This window comes from Rhinolophus hipposideros (assembly GCF_964194185.1).
Source record: "Rhinolophus hipposideros genome assembly, chromosome: 2".
Taxonomy (NCBI): Eukaryota; Metazoa; Chordata; class Mammalia; order Chiroptera; family Rhinolophidae; genus Rhinolophus; species Rhinolophus hipposideros.
This window is the reverse complement of record NC_138048.1, coordinates 28,947,904-28,964,896: the sequence shown is the minus strand read 5'-3', so window position 1 is coordinate 28,964,896 and position 16,993 is coordinate 28,947,904.

The following is a 16,993-nucleotide window of genomic DNA, read 5'->3' as shown; positions in this document are numbered from 1 at the left end:
CCAAGAAATGTTTGTGTTTTTCTTTTTTTTTTTTTCAGGATAATCAATATGGGGAAGACAAATATTTCTTAGTACTAAGACTGTTGTTCCTTGTTTCTCGGTATTTTACCCAAGAAAAACAGTGTGCAGTCAAATTTTCATAGAAGCTTTATTCACAATAGCGCAACATTAGAGATAACACAAATGCCCATCAGCAGGTGAATGGATTAAAAAAAATTGTTATATCCGTATGTTAAACTACTACTTAGGAACAACTATTGATAAGTGCAATAATATGGATGAATATCAAAAAAGCATTATGCCAAATGAAAGAAGCCTGATTCACAAGAATACTCACTGTATGACGACATTATATGCAAACCTAGGAAAGTCAAAACTCTAACAACAGAAGGCAGATCAGTGGTTGCTAGGCACCGGGGCTGGGAAATTATAAAAGGGAACAAAAGAATATTTTGAGGTGATGGAAATGTGCCACGTATTGATTGTATATGTTTATCAGAACTCATTGAACTTGATACTTAAAATCATGCAATTTATTATATATGTGATTTATACCTCAATAATATTTGATTAAATAAAAAGACCATACTATAGGCATATAGGAATGAATGTTCAAATAAACCTCGGTTTACCTTTTACAATAAGAAGTTCTTTATCCTATAGATCTGTTGGCGTATTTAGTTGTGTTTAGGGTTATTGGGATCTGGGCACTGGACTAAGATAAAATTTCAAAAATTTTCTGTGCATATCAGTTTTTCATACCCTTCAATAACCATGTATTTCTCTTACAGATGAGACTGGTCTTTTTTGGGGGGGGGAGGGAGAAATAACAGAAAATAGACCATTCTGCTGTAATTCAAAGTAAATTTATCTTTCAAATTTGTATTGGTATGTATTCTGAGTCCACTAGAGGCCCAGGGTACACCTCCAAATGGCCTGAATACCTAATTGCTTCAGGTTAATGGTCATAAGGGGTGAAAATGTAGAGGGAGGGATGTAAATGCTTTGGAGCAAATTGTCTATCACTATACCTATTCACCTATTCAGCTGAGTATTTGATGAAATAAAAAACTTCGGCATGCTAAAGAACACCAGACTAGAATGCCAAGTAATGTTTCTTTATGACTTATCCTTCTGTGTGTCCTTTGCTGTTACAATTCATCAAGCCTGGAATCATCTGCAGATTGTTTTACTCACATGTCGATGCCTAGGCTAGGTTGATGCGAAGGCGAGGCTTAGCGTGGACTGGAGACCACCATGTCTACAGGTGGCTCAGAACTCATATCCTCCCATACAAGACAGAGGTAGCTTGGTTGCCTTCTGCTCTAGCCCAGAGATTATGTAGTGTCACATCTTCCACATTCCGTTGGTTAAGTGAGTCCATAAGGGCAGCTGCAGAATCAAGCCCAAGGGGATTAGACCTTACCTAGCCTCAAGGAGTATGTGGTCATCTTGAAAACCATCACATAGCCTTTCATACCCCAAACCACAAAATTGACCTGAGTCTAAGCATCCCCCTTTCTCCTGCAGAAAAGATTCTGAACTCAACCTGACCTTCAAAGCAATCCACCATTTGACGGGACCTTTTCAGCCTTATCTTCTACATTCTTCCCCTGCACTTCCACCTCAGACTACACACTCACCACTGATATATTTCTGAACATTCCCTGATCCTTTCCATCTGGCCTTTGCTCAGGCTGCTGCTGTCTCTGTTTGTAATTTCTTATGCTCCTATCTATCCTTCCATGCCAAAGAAACTTTCCTTGGAATCAATCTCTTCTACCCCTTCAGCACATTTTTACCTTCAGTATTGTTCTCACCAGGCTGTATCAATGCAGTCATTCAGTGTACGCTACACTTACTACAAAATATTTAAGGTAGGTCTTTCCTTATTTATAATGCCTGCTACCTAGTGAATGACCTGTTCATGACCTGTTAACTTTTGTCTGCCAACAATGTTTTGTAATATATTGTGGTACCAAGTTTAGTATTGTTTGCCTTTCTATATGATTGTCTTATTCCTAGTCTGGGAAGACAAAAGTTCCCAGCATACATCTCTCTCTCTCTTTTAATTTATTGGGGACACATTGGTTAGTAAAATTATACAGGTTTCAAGTGTACATTTCTATAATACATCATCTATATATTGCATGTGTGTTCACCACCCAGAGCCAGCTTACATCTCTTAAAAGCCCATCTAGAAATTTTCAAGGACGTATTGTATTCTCCCTGCCACAAGTATTGTGTATTTTAAACCCCACATTAAAAAAATTGATCCTTAAAAAAATATATATTTTTAATTTGATCCTTCTTCCCAAAGAAACACACATATAAAATTCCAATTTCACAATAAACCTAAGTTACCACATTTAAGTTAGTGAACCTTAGACATTTACAAATGGCTTGACTAAATCCTGAATTTGGTATTGTTACCTGAAACGAAGTCATAGGTTGTACAATATAAAACCTAACAGACCTGTTTCTACAAGCAGTTTAATACTAGACACACCATAGCATATACCAGCAAAGCAAGCTGCATTCCACCTTCTAATCAACATACTTGGGTTTGGTTCTAGAAGTGAAACTCATTCCTTAGTATTTTAAAGAATCCTTCACCTATTCCTATTCATACTTCAACACATACTTGAGCATAAAACTTGTCATAATACAATCCATCGTGGTTTCAATGAGTTTAATGAGTTTCAGCGAGTTTCAATGAGTTGACACTAATACAGTCACTTGACTTTGTAGTTATTTAAAGCTGAGACATCAATTCTGTTGTGGATTCATTTATGTAGGGAATGGTTGGGGAGTTATCAAACTACAGTTCACAGATAAAGTTGTACCAGTTGAATGCCTCCATTATTTAACAGCAAGTATAATGCATTCATAAATGAGTCTTCATAGCCATCTGCTCAGGTCTGGTCAAAATTGTTTCCATTTTCTGATTTGGTGAGGCAGCCCGAGGCTCTTAGAATGTTCCATATCTGCTGCTTGATAGCCTTCTAACCATAGGTAGAACATGCAGAATTTCAACCCAACTGATCAATTTCTTATAGTTCAAGTTGTAGTTTATTAAAAATAATTCTGTAGATATTCCCAAAGAACATTTTAAATATCGACATCAATACAAATAAACTTAACTTCTGTTGAAAGTAGTTTTAATTCTTTAACGTGTATTTGATCTTACATACTATTCAACATGAGAGTAGTACTTAAAAATAATGTGAATATTTCTAGAGCACAGCAAGGACTTATTTGCATCTTAACCTCCATCTCCCCCACCATTTTAGTAATGTGAGGGAGATAAGGTTATCTCCCTTGTAACACCAAAAGACCATCTCAGCCGACACTATCACGTGGAGCAGAGACAAGGCGTCCTGCTCTGCCTGATCAGAATGTCTGACTCACAGAATCTGTGAGCATAACAAAATGGTTGCTGTTTTTATGTCACTAACTTGGGGTGGCTTGTTAAACAGCAATTGATAACTAGAACAGGTTAATTGCCCTTAAGAAAAAGACAGAGAGTAGTTGTGATGAGCTTGACATTCCTGCAAGCTGTCTGTGCCAGTATGTAGAGGTGTGAGTCTAAAGTTCATGAGAGAAGTGCCGTCTAGAAACATGTACCAATTATCTGTGTAAAGATAATAATTGAAAAAGTAGAAGATGAGCCATCCAAAGAAGTGCATGTAGTGTAGTAAGAAAAGAGAGTCAAAGACAGGACTGGGGGCAGAGAAATGAGTTCAGAAGAGGTGTCCTGTAAGGAGGCCAAGAAGCAGCTCACTGAATAAATGGAATGGGGAGGAAGGACATCGAAAGGTGTAAGTTGAGTATGATTGTAGTAAGGGTGAAAACATTACAATAGCTATGTTTCTACATATAGAAGATATTAAAATAATATATGTTCTATTATGTTTGATAAATCAGGTATTAAGTTCAGATTTTTAGAAATAATCCTAGTCCCTAAATTACTGAGGTCTTCTTAGGTACTAAAATTTAGGTAAAATCTCCATTAACATCACACAATGTCTCCAGTTTTTCTCAAATTGTGTTTAAATATGAAATTCTTTAAAGAGCCAGTAGGTGGAGCACATTTTCTGTAGAAAATCTAATCCTGGGTTGTTGGTTTGATTTTTATTTGAAGGGGGGCTGCAGGGGAAGTGTCGGTGGGATGGAGGAAGGGGAAATGAAGAGAAAGAAGTGAACATGAAGGAGGCAGAGAGAAGAGGAGAGGGAGAAGGCGTGGGGGCGGTGAGAAGACGTGGAGAAAAGGCTAGAAAAGAGAAGGAGGCAGGAAAGGAGAAAAGATGAGAACTGTCTGAGGTCTCTCATTCATAGAATTATGGTATTGTTGGAGAGAGTATCTAAGAGTTACACTCATTTAATCAAGAACAGTAAATGTGACTATGATGTTTTATCTTGTCAAATGTCACATGGCTTATGTTTCATTTCTCTATTACAGAGAGATTCTGAAGTTGGCAATATTTATAATCCCAATTATGTTGAACGTCTGTCTAAAGCAGGGGTCTTCATCTATTCCCAGGAAGTTCCTGAACTGTGAGTTGCCTGAAATCATGAGAAAATGTGTTCGTTTTTCTTAGAGTCAGTAATGTTAATTTGACTCCCCAAAGGATGCATGATTCTGAAAAGATTGAGAACCACTCATCGAAATTGGGAGGGTGTCTATACCCCAGGGGGTGCATGTGATAATTCAGTGAGAAAAGATAAGGAAACATTTGTATCCTTTCAAAAGTTCTGTTTTTGTGTGTAATTTAATTATTTGTCCTTAGTAAATTAGTACATTAATTCATATATTCACAAATAAGCAAAGATATTTGGGGGGTATGAAATTAGCAGCATACTCAGAAAATTTCAAAACTTGCTTGTCCACATATATAGTGTACATTTTTACACTTTTAAGGACTAAAAATGGAAGCAGAGACATTAGAAAGCAGAATATTTTGATAAATCAAAGAAAGAAAACAAAATAACAATAAAGCTGGACTTCTTACCTCTGGCTGGAGTTACAGAACAGGAAATGGAGATATGCTAATTTCTCACTTGTTATAGAGGGAACTAATGGCTACTGTCTAAAGAAATGAAGAACTAGATGTTAAATAAAGATGTAATAATAGAGTTATTTGCTAGAATAGAAATATAAACCAGAATTATTCACAAAACTCAGAAACATCATATGGAGTGCAAAAAAGCAATCTGTGGAATAATACATATGTAGTATGATTCCATTTGTATAAAACTCAAAAGACGCAAAACTAAGTCCTAGACTGTTTTTAAATGATAAAACTCTAATGAAAAACCAATGACAACGAGTGGGGGGAAGAATTGGGGTTGGGCCTACAAAGGGCTTTAAATTTCTTAGAGGTGTTTTATTTCTTGAGCTGGATTCTGATACACAAGTGGCCTTCTCAACATTTCAGTCTATCAGTAGTATACCTCTTAATATACTACCCATTTTCTAAATATTAATGTATTAAATATTTAATCATAAACCTTTTAAGCTAGAAGCAGAAAAACTCTTTTACTCTGTCATCTATATGCACCTCCATGTGTTTTGTTTCACACCCTGATGTCTGTTTCTGTAGGGAAGATGAAAATTTGCCTTCGTTGGTTGATGTGAGCTTTTGTTTATTAGCTTTTGTCTGTTCCTGTATGTGAGGTGATGGTTGGCTTAGGGTTCAAAGAATTCTGTGCTGTGATTACGGGTTGAGTAAATTACCCCTTTGGTCTCATTCTCCTGAGTAGGGGAGCTATGAGATGATGTTATTTTCTGTCTGTTTCACCCGCATGAGCAGATGAAGTGAAGAAGTAGCTAAGTTATATCAGGATGACGTGACAGGCACGTCGCCAGGCTTTGGAAGGCCTTGGGCCCATGGCCCCAAGCAGGAACAGTAGATGTTGCTTGTCTGGATGCACTAGCCGTTCAGCCGGATAAGCAATATTTTTATCCTTGACTTCTGGACTCTTCCAGAACTGACCATTCCCAGAGAGGGAGGCAGGAGCAAGAAACTTGGCTCTAGGCTGGCCCGGTGGCTCAGACGGTTGGAACTCCGTGCTCCTAACTCCGAAGGCTGCTGGTTCGATTCCCACATGGGCCAGTGGGCTCTCAACCACAAGGTTGCCAGTTCAATTCCTCATGTCCCACAAGGGATGGTGGGCTCCGGCTCCTGCAACTAAGATTGAACAAGGCACCTTGAGCTGAGCTGCCTCCCGGATGGCTCAGTTGGTTGGAGTGCGGGCTCTCAACTGCAAGGATGCCAGTTTGACTCCCACAAGGGATGGTGGGCTGCGCCCCCTGCAACTAGCAATGGCAACTGGACCTGGAGGTGAGCTGCGTCCTGCACAACTAAGACTGAAAGGACAACAATTTGACTTGGAAAACAGTCCTGGAAGTACACACTATTCCCTGATAAAGTCCTGTTCGCCTTCCCCAATAGAGCTTGGCTCTAAGGGTACATCTGAGAAAACATATAAGACAGACCTCAGTTGGCAGTGCAATTTTGTCATTTGGTCATTTGTCATTGGTGATTCTTCATCCTAACATTTTGAAGACTTCCAGCAACATGCAGCTTACAACACCGGGAGACATCCTAACTTCCAGCCATGAACCTGGTGAGGTCTGGCTGGTTGCCGACCTCCCCCGTGTTGTTCCCCAGGGTTAGCCTTGAGAACTTGTTAGCATCTAGAAAACTTGTATGCAGCTTGCAGCTTATAGCATCAGAAGATGCCTTGACTTCTAACAACAACAACAACAACAACAATGGTAACAGCAGCAACATTCTTGGGAACTAGCAAGCGGCTGTGTAGGAGACGCCTGAGTTTCTCTCAGCTGCAGACCTGGCAAAGTTTTGATTTATGACTTTTCCAGGGTTGTTCTCCCCCAGTTTGGTGAGCTTTTGATGTCTGCTGTAATAGTTACTATCCTGTGGAACTTATTACTGCTTTTGGATACTCCTTACTGATGTTATTTGTGTATTTAGTCAAGTGATTTTGATCAATAGTAAACATGTTAGGATCTCTTAAGCTTACATGTATGTATGTATGTCCTTTGACATAACATTGTTATCAATGTATATAGTTTAGTTCTAACCACCTTTATTTTCTGTCATTAGCACATTCTTTTAAGTGCCTTTGTCTTTTGCTATTGCATATTGCTAAATAAATTGATTAGATATTGTTAAATAAATAAATCAGTTAGCCCCACTCTAGCATGTGCTCCTCATCTTTCTTTTCCCCCACTCATCATTACAGTTTCTTTAAAACCTAAGTGGTTTTTTTCCCCTAATACTTAATGCCTATACTTTGTGGAAATTTTGGAAAATAAGTAAAAGTATCAAGAAGGAAATAATCATCACATTTTATACCACCGCTGAGAAATAACCATAACCACTCAATATTTTGGTAAATTTCTTTGTAGCTCTTTCATTTGAATATAGTTAAATCATACTGTATAAATAATTTTGTATGCTGATTTTCGCTCCCTTAACTTTATATTGTAAGCATTTCCCCTTGTTATTTAAACACAGCAGAGGACAGGCTGGGACTGAATATAGGGCATTTCTTAAAAATGAGCTACTTATTGGAGCCTCTACACCATGGCCCACCCTCTTCCTCCACAGGAATTTGGCCTCTAGATGGCCAGGAGATTCAAGGGCTCTTTTCTAGAAAACTATTTTCTAGAATAGTTCTAGAAAAGAAAAAAGAAAAAGAAAAAAAATACAACTTCACAACTGGGAGCTTTGGTGTTTTCACCACAAAATGGATTAGCTCTTTCCTTTGCTCCCCTCTCATCCACTTCCACCCTAAGAGCTTCCAATCCAATTTTTAGTGCCTCTTTAAAAGAATGGATCATCAAATATTTGAGGAAAATCTCCAAATGAGAGAGCGAGCGAGCGAGAGAGAGAGAGAGAGAGAGAGACAGAGAGAGAGAGAGAGAGAGAGAGAAGCAAAGATACAACAGACAGATATCCAGTTAATATCCTCAGACAGATAAGACATTAAACTTATTTAGAAATATAAAAGTAAACAGAAGATAGACCTAATAGATTTGGAGAGTGGGACTGGGTGCAGATAGAAATGTAAGTGAGCATTGCTGTTTTTAACGATAAGCCTTTACTACTGTTTGATTATTTTGAAACTGTAAGCATTTATTAGATTAATAAAAATATTAAAAGTAAGGCCATTTTAAGGTCTCAAAACATTTTCATTATGCATATTTTTCCATTATCTAGGTTTTTTTTAATCAGAAGGAACTTTCCGTTGTTACATTAATTTTTTATCGTGAGTTGCCATTACTTTATCACTGTTTTTAAAAACCTCTTCCTGTTTTCAACCTCATTGTTAAGATTAATTAAATTCAGGGTATCTTCTAACTAGTTCTCATTTTGAGAGATCAGATATGCTGAGAGAAAATTATTTAACAGATTCCAATAATTCTTCAAGATTCATAGAACTTTATGTGTGGCACTCAAGTATCTTTTCTATCTATGGTAATAAGCAAAATTATTGTTCATAAAATTCTAACTGTATAGTCACAGATTTTACACACATCAAAGTACATGGGGCAAGTATTTCAGAGGTTGGGTATTAAACAAAACCCCAGAGGTATGGTCTCTCCAAAGTTCTTGGGAGTTTAGAAGTTACATTGCAATCAGTGACCATCTAACAACTTGACCACTGTTACTAGGGTTATGTCTTCTAAACAGCAGCCCTCTGGCTCAACCACAAAGCCATCTCATGAGTTCTAGAGGAACTTGAGCTTATTTGTGTTTGTGAAGAAAGAAATCTAAAACAAAACAAAACAAAACAAACCACATTACAGTTTTATAGTTCTACTATATGATTTCTTCAAATGTTATCTTAGTGACAATGTGAAGGGCTTGTTACCAATGTCTAAAAATAACCTCAACGTGGCTTGGAAATCACCAGAATAAGGAAATGAAAGGAAAGTTACCCAATTAAAGAACGAAAATCCCACAACCCCTCGCTGTTTCCCCTTGATTCCCACCAAATTAGAGGAAGTTCAGTGGAAGGATGAGCAAACCTGATGCTTGGACTCCTCCCTGGAGGAGGCCACACAATCTATGTGCTACCTACCACTGCAGCATCGTTACTTCACAGTCAGATAAGTGTGAAATACAAGCCAGGTGAGCAAAGAGATAAGATTGAAAGACACTTTCTGTTTAGGAAAAATGAGTTACAAAATGAGCATTGCTTCTTCTTGAAATCTTTGAGCTTTCTCTCCATGTTGTTACATGGTTTGGTTTTCAACCTGGCCAGGTTCTTGTTTAGGCAGGTAGGGTGGAGCCCTCTTAGTCTTACCCTACTTTTGTGGTGTAACTTTCTGAGTTCACTGTTGTTTGTTCCTCATAATATTTTAGTGCTTTGCAGTACTCTTAGGTAAAGTCAGAAATGGATAAACTTCTCTTATTGACATAACATGAAATTGTATCTGGATTTTTATTAATTAAAAAAAAAAGAGTTAGAAGTATACATAAATCATATGTACAAAGACAACATAGCGTCGCGTTTTCCTTATATATCTTATCCTTGAACTCTTTAATTTTCTCCCACTAGAAAACAGTTTTAATTTATATAATTCTCATAAAAATTTAGGTGGGCATACTAACTCAAAACTCATATTGCTTTTTTTTTTTTTTTTAGAGTTTTTGGTCCTTTGGTTCTTGCTTACATCTCTGTAGTTTGATGTTTATCCTTTGGGTTAATTTCAATACTTTCTGTTCTGTTACTAAAATACTTTCCCTTGTACACACACTTAGACTTCTATTGCACATCTTTTTAAATTCCATGTCTTTTATATTCTATATCCCCTCATCATTTTCTTAGCTTTGGGTAATTCATATGTCACTTCCTTACATAATTGCTTCAAATGATGAGAAGCTATTTATTTATTTATACTTTTAACTTATCCTAAAAAGGAATTCAGGTGATTTATAATCACACATAAAATATAATGGGATAAATTCAATGAAAAGTTAGAAAAGTTAGCAGAGGAAAACTAATCTTGGGAAATTAAGAAGAAATCAAGAGTGAGGTTAGTATCCAATGCTTGATCGTTTTTGCTTTGTAGTGCAAGCTGAAGTCAGGGAGAGTGACAAGTCCAGTCTTATTCTTTTTTCTTAGGATTGCTTTGGCTATTCACGGTCAGTTATGATTCTATACAAATCTCATGATTTTTTGTTCTATTTCTTTTAAAAAATGCCATTAGGATTTTGGTGGGGATTGCATTAAATCTGTATATTGCATTGGGTAACATGGCCATATTAATTATGTTGATTCTTTCAATCCATGAATACGGAATATTTTTCCATTTCTTTGTGTCTTCTTCAATTTCTTTTAAAAATGTCTTACAGTTTTCAGTGTATAGGTCCTTCACATTCTTTATTAAGTTTATTGCTAGATATTTCATTCTTTTTTTGTTGCAAGAGGAATTGTTTTTTTCATTTCTTTTTCTGAAATTTCATTGTTAGTATATAGAAATACAATGGATTTTTGTACGTTGATTTTGTGGCCAGCAACTTTACTGTATTTGTTTATTGTTTCTAATAGCTTTTTGGTGAATCTTTAGGGTTTTCTAAATAAAGAATCATTTCATCTGCAAAAAGTGGCAACTTAACTTTTTCATTCTCATTTATTTCTCTTGCCTGATTTCTCTGGCTAGAACTTCCAATACTATATTGAATAGCAGTGGTGACAGGGGGGCCCTATTTTGTTTCTGAATGTAGAACAAAAGCCTTCAGTTTTTCACCGTTAATTGTGGTATTAGCTGAGGGTTTGTCATGTATGGCCTTTATTATGTTAAGGTATTTTCCTTCTATAGTTATTAAGTGTTTTAATAATGAATGGATGTTGTATCTTGTCAAATGCTTTTTCTGCATCTGTTGATATAACCATATGATTTTTGTCCTTTATTTTGATTATGTGGTGTATCACATTGATTGATTGATTTGCATGTGTTGAACCATCCTTGTGCCCCTGGGATGAATCCCACTTGGTCGTGATGAATAATCTTTTTAATGCATTGTTGTATTCTATTTGCTAGAACTTTGTTTAGGATTTTTGCATCTATATTCATCAGAGATATTGGTCTGTAGTTTTCTTTTTTTGTGTTTTACTTACCAGGTTTTGGTATTAGGGTAATGTTGACATCATAAAATGAATTAGGAAGTATTGCCTCTTTCTTCAATTTTTTGGAAGAGTTTGAGGAGGCCAGGTATTAGATCCTCTATGAATGGTTGGTAGAATTCACTAGTGAAGCCATCGGGTCCCGGACTTTTGCTTTTGGGAAGGTTTCAAATGATTGATTCAATTTCCTTACTGTTGATCAGTCTATTTAGATTTTCCAGTTCGTCATGATTCAGCCTAGGAAGGCTATATGTTTCCAAGAACTTGTCCATTTCTTGTAGGTTATTGAATTTGGTGGCATATAGTCCTTCATAGTATTCTCAGATGATCCTATGTATTTCTGTGGCATCTGTGCCAACTTCTCTTCTTTCATTTCTAATTTTATTTATTTGTGTCTTTTCTGTTTTTATATTAATGACTCTAGCCAAGGGTTTGTCAATTTTATTAATCTTTTCAAAGAAAAGATTTTCTTTGCTGCATTAATTTTTTCCATTGTCTTTCAGTTTTCTCTTTCACTTAGTTCTACTCTGATTTTTATTATTTCCTTCCTTCTGCTGACTTTGGGTTTCATTTTCTAGTTCTTTAAGGTGTAATGTGAGGTTGTTTATCTGGGATTTTTCTTCTTTCTTCAGATAGGCCTATAATGATATAAATTTCCCTCTTATTACTGCTTTTGCTACATCCCAATAATTTTAATAGGATGTATTTTCATTTGTTTCTCATTTGTTTCTATGTATTTTTTGATCTCTCTTCTATTTCTTCTTTGACTCAGTCTTTCTTTAAAAGTATGTTGTTTAATTTCCACATTTTGTGTTTTTTTTCCTGCTGTCTTTTTGCAGTTGATATCCAATTTCAAAGCCTTGTGATCAGAGAATATGCTTGGTATGATTTCAGTCTTAAATTTGCTAAGGCTAGTTTTGTGTCCCAACATATGGTCTATCCTTGAGAATGTTCCATGTACACTAGAAAAGAATGTATAGATTATGTTCTAGGATGAAGAGGTCTGTAAATGTCAATTATGTCCATTTCGTCTAATGTGTCATTTAAGGCTGATACCTCCTTGTGAATTTTCTGTTTGGATGATCTATCCATAGCTGTCAATGATGTATTTAGGTCCCCTACTATAATTGTGTTTTGGTCAATTTCTCCCTTTAGGTCAGTTAGTAGTTGCTTGGTATATTTTGATGCTCCCTGAACAGGGGCATAAATATTGATGACTGTTATGTCTTCTTTTTGTAGAGTCCCCTTTATCATTATGAAATGTCCTTCTTTGTCTCATTACCTTTTTGATTCTGAAGTCTGTTTCATCTGATATCACTATGGATACTCCAGCTTTTCTCTAAATATCATTTGCTTCGAGTGTCAGTTTCCACCCTTCTACTTTGAGTCTGTATCTGTCTTTGTTGCTGAGATGGGTCTCTTGGAGGCAGCATATGGTTGGGTTTTGTTTTTTGATCCAATCTGCTACTCTGTGCATTTTTATTGGTGAGTTCAGTCCATTTACATTTAGAATGATTATTGATATATTAGGATTTCCTATTTCCATTTTGTCTTTTGTTTTCTGGTATCTCGGTGTCTCCATTGTTTCTTTGCCTTATTGTTGCTGCCTATTATTTTAGTGTGGTGGTATTCTATGTTTTTCTCTCTGTTTTTTTTTTTTTTATGTTGTATATCTCAATTCTGGATTTTTTTTTTTGAGTGGTTTCCATTAAGTTTATGTAAAAGAAAGTTTTGTATCTACAGTAGTCCTTTTTCTTCAGCATGCTTCTTATCTCCATTTCCCCTTATGGATTCAGACATTTACTTTCTCCTCTTTTATGTTTTTGTTGTCACAAGTTGTCCTTACTTGTGCTGTGAGTTGATTTCTGATTTGCAGTAGCAAGTTGTCTTTTTCTTCTCTTTTTCCTTTTTTAAAAATACTTTTTATCTTCTCTACCATTTATGTTACGTTTAAGTGTATAGTGCCCTATTTTGTGTAGGGGTTGCCATTTCCTGCTTCTGTCTGTCTATTTGTAATGTTACTCACGGTTTTGTATTCTTTCGGTTTTTTGTGTCAGGTCAAATAACCTTCAGGATTTCCTGTAATGCAGGTAGTGTGTTAGAAAATTCCCTCAGCTTCTGTGTGTCTGGAAATTCTTCCTTCATATCTAAAGGATAGATGCCTTTACCACTGCACTGTATACCTGAAGCTGAAGCTGAATGACATTGAGTGTCAACTGTAATATAGTCACAGGATGTGGAGTATAGCATAGGGAATAGAGTCAATGTATATAGTAACAGCTATATATGGCTATGTACAATGTATATAGTAACAGCTATAAACAGCTATATACAGCTATATACGGTGTCAGAGGGGTAGTAGATTGGAGGAGGGGAGTTATCGCTTTGTGAAGGGTGTAAATGTCTAACTATTACATTGTTTTGTACACCTGAAACTAATAAAAAAATAATAAAGGATATTTTTGCTGGATATATTATTCTTGGCTCATAATTTCTCTCTTTCAATAGTTTTAATATTTGATTCCACTCCCTCCTGGCTTGTAGGGTTTCTGCTGAAAAGTCTGATGATAATCTAATGGCCTTCCTCTTATAGGTTACTTTTTTTTTCCTGGCTGCCTTGAGAATTCTTTCTTTGTCATTAATTTTTAACAGCTTCAATATAATGTGCCTCAGAGAAGACTTGTTGGGATTGAGGTAACTAGGTGTTCTGTTTGCTTCTTGGATTCAAGGATCCAGTTCTTTCCACAAGTTTGGGAAGTTCTCACCAACTATTTGTTTGAATATACTCAGTGTTCCCTTCTCCTTCTCTTTTCCTTCCAGTATGCCCATTATTCTAATGGAGTCAGAAAGCTTTTATAGAATTATTTCATTTATTTTAATTCTCAAGTCTCTCTCTTCTTCCATCTATATCATTTCCAGATTTCTGTCTTTGATGTTACTAATTCTTTCTTCCATCTGATCAGCTCTCTTACCTAAGCTGGCTATTTCATTCTTCATTTCTTTTATTGAGTTCTTCATCTCTAGAATTTTTATTTGGTTCTTTTTTAAAGTTTCAATATCTTTGGTAAAATACTCATTTTGTTCTTTGATTGTGTTTCTTTAAACTGCCTATCTGTGTTTTCTTGCATCTCGTTGAGTTTTTTTCAGAAATGCAATTTTGAATTCTCTATCATTTAAGTCATATATTTCCATGTCTTTCAGTTTATTTTCTGGAGAGTTTTCATTTTCTTTCTGAGATGCCTTGTTATCTTGGTTATTCATGGCAATAATGAATTATTATTTCTCTTCCTGGGCATCTATAGATGTGGCTTCTGAAACTGGTTGATAGGAAGAGGTCTTTCTTTTGCTTTTGTGTAGGTGTTGCTAGAATGTTTTATTTTCTCTCCCACTGCAACCTTTTTTTCCCCTCTCATGCTGTAGTGTTTTATTCTTTTGTGCTGTTCCAGCTTCTCTCGCAATGGGGTGTCCTGAAGGTGGGCTTCTCCTCTATGAGCAGGTCTCCTAGGTCTCAGGACACCACCTCCATGGAAAGAAGTGGAGGGCAATCGAGGTCTGAGCTTCTGAAATCCCATTGCTGCCCCTGCAGCCTGATGCAGAGCCTATGTGTCTCAGCAGCTCTGGTTGCCCTGCAGGGATCCACCCAGAAAGGTGGGGGCAGGGTGGTCTGTGAGAGGCGGCTGGTGTGTTTGTGGCTCTGAGCAATGGTGACTACCAGCCCACAGCTCTCTTGCCCCTACAGCTCTTTCCCTATCACTGGAATTAGTCAGTCGTGCTGTGCGTCTGTGGCTATAGGGACCGTTGCCGCAGTTCTCAGGGCTGTAGATATTCTGTTCTTTAATCTGACACTGCTACCGTTTTTTCTGGAGCCCACTTCTAACACTGGGAGGGTGGATGTGGGTGAGCTCGTGGTGGGGGGGGGAGGATGAGGCAGCCAGACTCCATATCTTTGTTTTCTGCTTTCTGCCTGGCAGTGAAGGCTTAAACCACAGTTCTCACCTGAGGTCTCTGCCCCTAATGCTGGACTCAGCGGTATTACTGGTACATGCTGATCCCTCAGGCAAGACTGTAGGCCACAGGGAGTGTGCCTGCAGCCTGGATTCTTCCCTCTCTTGAGACTGCATGAGCTCCGGACTGCAGGATGCAGTCCGTAGCCTGCATCTCTGTACTTCTCTCTTCCCCCCTCCTCCACTCATCCTATTTGCCCACCTTCAGGTGATTCGATGTACAGGTCTCTCAGATGTGCTTGTGTGTTACACAGGGAATCCTTTGTTGAATTATAGTGGTTCAATTTGTTGTGACTTTCAGGGAAGATTTCAAGAAGCATTCCTCATGCCCCCATTTCTGTGACATAATCCCTTTGTGGATTTTTTTTTTTTTACATTGTTACAAGCCTATCATGAACCACTACTTCTGCTAGAGAGTTTTACAGTAGAAAGTAGCTTTAACTAATCTAGCCCATATTTTCTGGGTACTAATGAAGCCAGTACACAGGTTGTGGCTTTAACAATTTACTTTAATCCCTAGTGATGATGAAGTAAATTCCTAGGAAAAATTTCCCAGGACCCAGTGGTCCAGAGTGTCTCTTCTACTAGAGGGGGATCTTTCCCCTGAAGAATAAAGTCAGACCACAGTTAAGGGGTTTGGGGAATTAGTTGCTCTCCTTGGCAGGGTTCTGGAGCTTATGAGGAAAAATAACCCTAGCTTTCTTTTAACAGGGAAAATAAAAACAAAAATGAAATAAAAATAAGATGAATAAATGGCAACACACAAAAAATTATAGGCAGTGACTCAAATATGAGTCTGTAGTTCCCTCCTTTTCCTTATTTAACCAGGCACCAGAGAACCCTTAAATGCATAACATTCAATTCTGAAAGCTTTTAGAATATTCCATAGTATCTGAGCCCAAATCTCAGATCAGTCACAGCTGTGTGATCTAGGGAAAGTCACACAAACACTACTCGTAAGTTACCTCATTGTAAAATGGAATGAGTAATGTGTTCCTTTCGAAATTACTGTGAGAAGTAACCGAGATAATGTATGGGAACGAGTTCTGTAAACTGTTAAGTGCTATCTGTACATTAGCTATTTAGTAAATCTGTTAAAGCCATACTGAAGACATTAAAACAAGTGATCAGATATTTCATAAATAGGAAACTATTCAAATTATTCATTAACACTTTAAAAGTGGGAAGAAGAGTAGACAACATTAGTCAGGAAGAAGAATTTAGTCATTTGCATAATATGCTTGCTTCCCTCCTGTTGGCAAGTACAAATGTGCATGTATGTTTATATTATGTAAATAGATGCATCAGTAAATTGCTTTTCATTTTCTTTGTTCAACATCAAAAATAATAATTATTTTTTAAGCTAAGAAATTTGAGTATCCTGATGGAGTAATTGAGCTGGAAAAGTGAAAATCAATTGAGTGATATGTATTTACACATACATTAAAATATTAAACACATATTTTTATATGTGTATATGTTTTATTTGGGAAGGAATTAGCTTGTTACCCTCTGTGTATTTTAATTCTTTTATTTACTATTGACTTCTCACCTATTTTTTAACTTTTTGATTCTTTTCTTTTTTTCCTTTGTGGTCAAGGGTACATCATAGACCACCTTACCTTAGCTGAGAACATTATACTTGTGACAGCATTTTAAAAGTATACCACATCAAAAGTGGGCATGTCCTGGCCCTGACATCTCCTCTCACCCTGAAAGTCTGCCGCAATGGCCCCAATAGCTCCCACCCATAACTATCTCACCCCACTTTGAACCCAGGTATACTTAGTATCTGTAAATCTCATCTGATTCTCACATACCACTCA